Here is a 9927-nt window from a genome sequence, read left to right as displayed (position 1 = left end):
ACATTCATGTTGGAACACTCTCTTACTATGTATTCGTATAAGAAATAGCGGCTTATTGTAGTTAAATGATTCTTATTGTTTTAATAATATGTAAATCAATTGGCTATCAGCAAATAAAAGTCAATTTAGTAGGCCTCGCAGTTAAAAGGTTTTATTAGCATACCTATGATAAATACATAAATTTATATAAAAACAAATAATAAAGAAGGAAATAAACAAATTAATAATAATCTACAATTACACACACATGCCAATTGTGGCTCCAGAAATTTGTCGACAGGGGGTCTGACTTAAGGGGCCGACTCTCGGTTGTCAGGGACCTGGCACAACAATCCTGATAGGGTTTACAGGGGGAGTATTTTAGAAGGATACGATGCTTATCCTGCATTTCATTTCATTTTATTCTAATTTTAACTGATAGCCATGCTTTCAAGTGTGTTTTTCTACAGCTATTTTTCCTTTTACTTTGTACACAAATGAAGCTCATTCCTTTCAAATACACAGTATGCTGTACTTTTGTAACACAGAGATTTGGACTGGGTTTCGGAAAACTAAGTTTTGGCAAACTGGGATTTCTGATTTCAGCGAACTGTATTGGGCATTCTGGGTTTCGGCAAGCTGAGTTTCTGCAAACTGGGATTTCATGATTTCAGTGAACAACTGGATTCAACAAACTGGATTTCGACAAACTGGTTGGATACCTTCTTGAATGCTATTGCTATCGGCGAGAATGCATCCTTGTCACTGAAAGAGATTTTGTATTACTTCCAGATCTCCGTAGCAGCCAGGAAAGCAGACTTGAAAGTTGTCCTGCATGCAATGCATGCTTTAAGGAATTACAACCAATACATAAATATCAACCGTTCCATTCTTGAGACATCGATATTGCAGTCGTTGCTGTATATCTTATTTTATGACAACGGAGAGAGGGTCATTCTAGACACAAACACTAGCAAATACCAAAAGTTGTTCAAATTAAGTGACATTAACATTCACCAGCGAAGAAATCATCCCTTATTGGATCTTGTGCTTCTGTAGTCAAAGGCAAATTTTTGTTGACACTTTTTGATAACTTTAAGGTTTTAGATGTTCTGTCACAAAAGATATCTGAGGAACTTGAAGATGCGGCATTGAGTTAAGCAGAAAAGTGTAAATCAAGCAAGATGAAATTTTCACTACTAGAGGCAACAAGATCACAGACATATCATTGCTACCACCATGTTTGCAAGCAGACCCTTGAGCAAATTTAATCGCTAAAGAATGGAAATTAAGCAGACGTAAATGATTTGGTCAGCAAAATTAGTATTCACAACACATGGAATGATCAAATGAAGCAAAAAAATGATAGAGAGAGTGATGCCCATGGACGCCCAAGAACTGTTTATAATAAAGACGAAGACTTTCAGATTGCAGTGATATTAGCAATACATGAAGATTACTGATCAACATAGGGTTACACAGTAAAGGACAATTATGTAATAAATGAATTAATGCATTTATACATGAAAATTATGGTAGTTATTTGTGTGGTCCTCTGGAATACCTTGTGTAGTACACAAAAATAATGAAAAACAACCGGATATTTGTAAGAAAGCTGGACTCTTTTTAGGATTCTGGTGATATTTTCCATTTTCAAAACAGAAAAGGGCTAATATAAGGGGGAATTTTTACTTACATTTCCAAAAGTGAGTTAGCTTACCACCCTAAAATATGTTATTTTGGGTTTAAAAAGTCAACAGCAGTTATTACATTATGTTTTGTAAATTAAACAAATTAATCTAGGGTATTGAAGCTGCTGTTAAATTGTTTTTAATTTTGGCGGCCATTTTAAAAAGCGCCCTCAATTGCCTCTCGAAATCTTCACATTAATAACTATAGCTAGTTATACTTTACTCCTATCATTACATATTCAAAAGTTGGTCAAACCTACCTCTTCTGTGCTTATTTTACCCATATATATGTAGTTTATTGGATTTTGGCGGCCATTTTGAAAAAGCGCCCTCACACAAAAGTTCTCAGGTTACGCCTCTTTTACCTCACATATTCTGATTCCCCATGAAAAACTGGTCTAGAAAAACTATATGAGAATTTCTACCTCTCCAAGTGGCACCTATCTCAATTATAGCCTGGTCTATACATTGCTGCATAGCCAACTGTCGGGGATATGGTACCTTTATATAACTACTCCATAGAGATAATAATAAGAATACTAGAGCGCTAACCGCAATGTATTCGATGTTCGAAATACACAGAACTGTGTGGGTACCATCCAAGATGGCTGCCATAGATTTAGCCAATCAAATTTTGCTAAACACCATCGTTTGCAATTGCGCCCTCAATTTACTCAGAGGGTTCAGTACAGCTAGCTACCCGTATGTTTGAAACTCGAGCGTTGCGGTGTTTTGGTGTAATGTACACGATTTTAATTTTCATTCCTGGGTACTTTATTTTTGAATAAGATGCTCCACTTGGCCTCGTTTTGGCTACAATAGTTTAATGATTTGTTATTACCATTACTCATTATCATTAATGAAATAATAGTCAGTCAGAGGGCTTATTAATATGTAATAATATGTATACTAAGCCTGAAGGTGGGGCTTTACTACGACGGCCATCTTGGATGTACACATACATAACTCTGCATTGCTGCGCCATCTTGTCAACACTCTAGTTGTTTAATAGCTCTATGGACTACTCATACAACAGAAAAAAACGTTGAATGGAGTTAGTGAAAAATGGAGATCTAAATGAAAAAACGATGTATTTCAGCAAGTATTAAAACCTTTTTGTTTTATTTTAGGCCTTCTTCAAAATACCTATGCCACAGCAGTTGATTTTTTTTGCCGGCCGACTTGCCGATCGGTTAGCGTGAGCCCTGACTGAACTCTGCAGAAAATCCACATCGAACTTCGCATCGCGATGTAAAACAAAATGTCGGAAAACTTTTCTTTGACGCATGCGCATTTGCATAAATATCTACACACATACGCACACACATACTACACACAATAAAAAACAAAAGAAATGTGAAAGTGATTACAATAGTTCCTATTGCATTACATGCATAGGAACTAATAAAAAATGGCATTTTTACCCAAAAAGTAGTTTGTTACGAACATAAAATTAAGATTTTTTTTATTGAGATACCAAGTTGAGTCTTATACTTATTTGATTCAATCATTATCACAGAGTTTGGATGGGGTTCTCTGTGTTTTTGGAGGTTTTCGGGTTTTAGCAATGTTTTTATACAAAAAATGGCATTTTCACCCAAAAAGTAGGTTGTTACGAATGGAACATTATAATTTTTTTTTTACTGAGATACCAAGTGAGTCCTATACTACATGATTCAATCACTATCACAGGGTTTGGATAGGGTTTGCACTGTGTTTAGAGGGGTTTGCGGGGTTTAACAATTTTTTATACAAAAATGGCCTTTTTACCCCAAAAATAGGTTGTGACTAGTAAACATATAATTAAGATTTTTTTATTGAGATACCAAGTTGAGTCATATACTATGTGATTCAATCATTAACACAAGGTTTGGATGGGGTTTGCACTGTGTTTTTGGAGGTTTGCAGGGTATGTGTGGTTTCCGGGGTTTAGCAATACCCTCCTCGGCTGTACTACCATGCACTGCAAAAGACGACGACGTTGTCTCAAGTAAGGAACAGGTGGGGCCCAGTTCTGGACACTGTCAAACGATAGCACATCCATCAGCTGTAAAGCCTTTTCAGATGAATAAATGGGGAAACATCATATTATGTGAATTCTGAGTTGTTAAAAATAAAGATTTTAAGGAGGGTTTTGAATGACTCAATAGAATCAGCTGATTTGATATGTTGTGGAAGATGATTCCATAACTTTGGGGCAGCAGTAGCAAAAAAGCAAGCACTATTACTCATCCTCACCTTCGAAAATTCAAGATTAAGCTGTGAAAATGATCTAAGGTTCCGCGCAAGTACATGAGTGGAGATATAAGCTCTGATAAATACGATGGAGGAAGGTTGTGACTTGTATGTAAGTAGCAGAATCTTGAAAGCAATTTGTTGATTTATGATTAGTCAGTGTACAGTACCGCCACAAACTATTGCAATTTTACCTGCGCGCAGGCTTCGTAGATACATTGTAGCCCAATATAAACAATCTAAGCAAGGCTACGCGAAGCTAACCTACGAAGCAAAAGATGGTTATTTGTATGTGCAGAAAGACTGCTGTAGCTTACTGGAATAAACAATGTATTGCTTGATGATCTGTGAATGACAAGCACGAGTTAATTGCTCCGTATGGAACTGTTTTTCAATATGAAAAACGTACACTTGACTTCATGGGAGTCTCCTCTTCCACTCGTCGTCCACAACAGGAACTTGTTTGTACTGCTCTATTATTTTTTTAATTAATTAGCCTAAGCCTAGGTCTAGCCTATTTTTTATTTATAATTATTTTACCTCTTTTAAATGTCAAAAAAATAATGTCCTCAACGACAATACACACATGTGAAAAGATTGTTCATCAAATATATTTTGTAGTCTTGAATGAGTAAAATAAATAATAAATATAAAGGAGAGTTAACGTCCGTTGGTTGCAAAATTACCAAATGTCACATGGAAAACCTCGTGGCAAATGCTGAAAAGCTGTGAGCGACAGTGAGTAAAAAACGAAGAAGGTAGTGATTTCTATAGTTCCATAGTATTGGATCGCTTTGCAGTAATCTGTAGAAATCATAATAATTTGTACGTGATTTGTCATCAGTATTATTATTTAAAAGAAGAAAATTCCTACTACCAGAACAATAATATTAAATCAAAATTCTCCGAATTGGAAATTTAACCAAATACTGTCTACTCTCCTCCTCTTTTGGGAAAAATGTAGGCCGTAGGCCTACAGTAAATGACATCAAAATTCCAAACATACTGAAGGCACACTAGGTTACCTAGTGTAGCTAGCGAACTAAACACAGTTTTAAAACATGATCGATCTAATAATAAGTAGGAAATAACAAAAACAATAAAGTAAACATTGTTTACTAGTAAATGTTGAAAGCTGGTAAACTATATTTCAATATTGTTTACACATTGTTTATCAGCTCGACATTCTAGCCTATGATCATTGCAAAGCTAATTAAAATAACAATGACCTTCATAGTGGTTAGTAGCTACGTTTAAAACGTACCTACGAGCAGATTACGAGAGGTTACGCGCAGATACTAAGTGATAATTTCTGTCTGTACTGTAAGTTGTGAATGACCAGCGAAATGTGGAAGGATGGCTTGGAGCGTGAGACAAGTAGTGGAGCGTGAGACAAGTAGTGCAGCGTTATTTTGTACATGTTGCAATTTTAAAATGTGCGATTTATGAAGATTGTAAAGTAGACTATAATACAACCAGAACCCTGCGGATGTGTACGTTCCTTTGTATGCAAAAACTAAACACAAATTTGGGAATTGTGATAATTAATAGTCACCAAATTCATTCATTGCATTTTGCCAAATTTGAAACTATTGGACTTGACAATTTTTAGTTATTGTGATATGGTAAAAACCAGCAACTTTTTCCCCTTTTGAAATAAAGTAAAGCAACACCTAATAAGCAAGTATACAAGAAACTAGATCTAGAAATGATGTTTAGCGTCACATCACAAAAAAAAAAAAAAAAATTGGAAAAAAAAAAACTTGGGGGGGGGGAGGGGGGTTAATTTTACTTTTCTGCATATCAATATCCTTTCTGCACGCATCCTATAAAACTTGTTTTAAAAATATGTCTTTAAATGAATTATTTAATCACAAATGTAGCATGGATAAAACATTTTATTAACAAAAAGCCAAAGCAAAATACACTACAAAATAAATTTGGTTTAGGCCTAATGTATAGGCTATTTGTCAATGATTGTAGATTGTGAAGTTAAGAAACCTGTTTCATAACGGCAAAACAATAGTGTAAGTAGGCCCAGGCTATGTACAGTCATGGTACAGTAGGCCTATTCAATTTTTTTTTTTCGGGAGGGGGAGGGGGGTGGGTTTTGAGAGGAAAACAGCCAAAGGCTATGTACAGTCATGGTACAGTAGGCCTATTCAATTTTTTTTTTCGGGAGGGGAAGGGGGTGGGTTTTGAGAGGAAAAAATTTTAATTTATTTCAACCCACATAGTAGGTCCTAGTGTAGAATAGTCTTCCCTTTCCACAGTCTTTATATAAATTTTAAGTCAATATGCATTTTTATCATATATACTGTAATTATCAGAATAGGATAGGAATGTTTAGTATTCATTCAATGAATCGAATTAACTGAGAACATACAATAAATAATATAATTAATTTCACTATCTAGTGACGTAATACAGTAGACTACGTAGTACATAGGGTAGTCCTACACAATTCTTCATAATCCCATCATTCCATTTAAAATCAAATAAAATGTGATGTTTGGTTAAAATATACTTTACTTTATATGTTCTACTATTTAGGCATACTAGAATAAACAAAAAGTAGGCCTATGTTATATTTTCTACATACTGGTCAATTTTATTCAAAAATTATAAAGTTCAGCTCCCGGCTCAGCTAGTCAAAGTTTCGTTTTCATCACATAACAAAACAGTTTGATCATAGTACTCTACGTTGTCATCCAGAAGCAAGACTTCTAGCTACGTGATGAAAACCAGCTCATTAAAACGAGATATGAGGTCTTAGCCTGAGCTAAGCAAGTTGTGGTTTTTAATCAAAATAAATTAACAATTAAAAAAAATGTCACACATCATGAAAACTGTGTTTGGAATATACAGTAGGCCTTTGTCGAAGCTCCCCCTTCTCCTCCTCCTCGGTGCACCGCACACGTGTCCTGTTTTACAACCTTGTGGGCCTACGTAGTTACACTCTGCTTATTTACATTGTACTTTGATATATCTCTAATATTTGATTTTAAATACCGTTTAAAACCGCCAAACTATATTCTTCACATATACATTCACAATCATGTTGCCTGTGTTGCACTGCGTATCCAGTGGATTCACTTTCATGATTGGACATATTCAGTGGCGTATCTAGGGGTGGGGGCGAACTCCCCTCCAAAAAATAATCGACCCCAGTCGATCCTCCTCAAAAAAAAAATCTCGGGTCAGACCCGTATGCAGCTTCAGCCAATTGGAGGGGGGGGTTCCAGGGCGTGGGGTTCAGGGGCCCGCTTAAGGGCCCCGGTGGGGTCAAGGAGACGAAGCTCTTGTGGGGGCCCCTGAAGCATGTATATGGCATATTTATTTAAATACTTGCAGGGTCTTCCTCTAAATAATGATACATTAACTTCTTTTTCAACACAGGAAAAACATACAATGTAAATAAGTAAATTTGAATTATTAATATTTATTATATATTATATTATATTTACAACAAAAAGAATTTTTATTTCTGCTAACGTCCGCGTGTGTGTGCGTGTCAGGAAATTCCAACAAGCGCGAAAACTCTGATCTCGTTGTGATCGGGAAACTTTATTCCCGAAACAATTTAATGTCTTGTGATTGGTTTACAGCAACTTGACAACAAGACTCTCATAAATATTCACGCTTCGCACTCTCAGATGATCACACACTTACTGCCTCAGAAACACGATCTCTGCTGGTGATTTTTTATTAAATTATAAAGAGTTCTATACCGTTGCAAATAAACGAAGGATGCATAAACATAGCAAAGGTGTTCGTTATTAGTAGGGTGGGGGTTCGCTGAAAAAAGGTTCTGACGAATCCCAAGGAACCCCCTCGCTACGGGCCTGCGGGTAGTTAAAAATCACCTAAAATTACTCATTTTGTGAGTTAGGGCCCCCACCTACTCGTCGAGCCATCCCTCCCCTTTTTTTTTTATTTCAAGACTCATACACCACTGGACATAATTTAAAATATCTTCATTACAGTACTGGAATGTGTACTGAATTTATTTGTAAAATTGTGCGATTCTTCATTTAAACAAAAACACCGTTTCGTTTTGCATTCATTTTTATTCGTCAGTATAGTGTAAATCAGTCTGTGTATTAATATTATTGTCATACATACAAAAAGAGTATAATATAGACCCTACCAATGATGTAACCACAAGAAGTCGGTTTTCAAATTTGTATCACTATATAAAGATCAATGATGTGTATAAGAGACAGGTATTGGAATGTGAATTGGGGAGGGGGAGTACAATGCCCTAGCAACGTTGTTCGCATGCTGCCGGTCAATGCCCTTTGCAAATCCTCATCACTTCCAGCTCTCTTCTCTGCAAGTAAACACCATGTGATTTACATCACATATCTCCTCTGTGGTAGTGTGACTAGGTCCTCAGCATTACGGAAATTCGACTTCTTGTAATCAACAAAATTCCATCCTTCAATATTAATTTCTATGTGTGGAGAAACATTATTAGCTGAATACAAATAAGTTGATCAGTATTAATATATACTGTAAATTATTATACCACTGCAATATTTTTTGAGTTGTTTAGGCGCCCTAATTAACTTTTTTAACAAGGACATTAACCCTTTCACTGCGTGTACCCGGTAATACCGGGTATAAACACATATTGTTGAATTGCGCGTACCCGGTACTACTGGGTATGTAGAAAAAATATTGTTAAAAATCAGGAAGAGGTTCTGCGCCCTCTATAGTTTTTTTTCTATGAACTATAATTAACCTTTTATCGGAAAAAAGTGTTTTCGAGTGGTTAGGCGCAAAATGGCGGGTGCACGGCCTCAAAACAGAAGGTACAATGTCGACGAAACTATGGACCAGATCTTTGCAGATACGGATAGTGAAGATAACTTTGAATTGGATGATTCTTGCATTTCTTTTTCCCCCAGTCGACTATGATAGTGACGACAGTGATTCTAAGGACGAAAACGATTATTCTCTCAACTTGGGAGGCCCTGCACAGGGTCAAGGTGACAATGCCTTGTCCGCAGATTTCCTTTCCACATTTCACACAATAGAACAGGCTAATTTTTATAGTTCTAAAATAAAGTAACCGTATGATGTTTGCAACGATGCATTTATATTTATAACCTGGATTATATAAAGCATAAATAAAAACGTATGGCAAAAAGTACATCTAACAGTGATTTTCTGCAAAATTTTATATTTTCACAATTTTGAAGAAAAACTTTGATTATTTGCGGTTTTGAATAAAACGATCAAACTAACTCATTTTTTTTTTGTTTTTATTCATCTTGTGTGTCTGCATCATTATAAAGTCAAAAAAAAACATTCCATAAAAATTTCATTGAGAAAAATTGGATTTTTTATCACAATTTGAGAAAAAACAGAAATTCAAAATGGCGACTTTGAGGTCACATGACTACCTAATTATACAAAATACCAAATATCAATGTTCCTCGCGTAGGCCAACCTATTGCTCGCCCCAACACACAAAAAGAATTTCGAAATAACCTCTTTTAGTATTTTTTTTATTATTAATTATTTTAAAAATTAACTTTTTTCGTTAAAAAAAAGTCCCAGCACAGGGGGTGCATATACCTACAGCAGTGAAAGGGTTAAGGTAGGTAGGTAGCCCTGCGGTGCGATAATAGGCCGAGGCCCTAGGCCTTTTTACTTCACTTATCCAGCTGGTCGAGGTGAAGACAGGTACTATGAATGATGATTCGGAAGGCTAAAGTGTGATAATTTTAATACAGAATTAAACGCCAAAATATCTGCTTACGAACATTGGTTCGCGCGAGTTATGGTAATTGATATTGACCTTCAGGCCAGTATTTACCAACGTATAGTGAGACGGCGATCTGCGGCAATATCCAGCCTAGCTATGTTGTACGAAGCCAGGTGCGGTGTAGACTTGCCACAAGTCTCTTATTTGTTATTATTTTTCTCATTCTGGACAGCGCCACCAACGAGAAAGTTAATTTAGAGATAGACGGAATAAGCGACTTGTAAAACACTGAAATCAGGCACCAGG

This window comes from Anneissia japonica, unplaced genomic scaffold, assembly GCF_011630105.1.
Source record: "Anneissia japonica isolate Jap-2015-1 unplaced genomic scaffold, ASM1163010v1 scaffold287800_len1627635_cov199, whole genome shotgun sequence".
Classification (NCBI taxonomy): domain Eukaryota; kingdom Metazoa; phylum Echinodermata; class Crinoidea; order Comatulida; family Comatulidae; genus Anneissia; species Anneissia japonica.
This window is presented reverse-complemented; position numbering follows the sequence as displayed.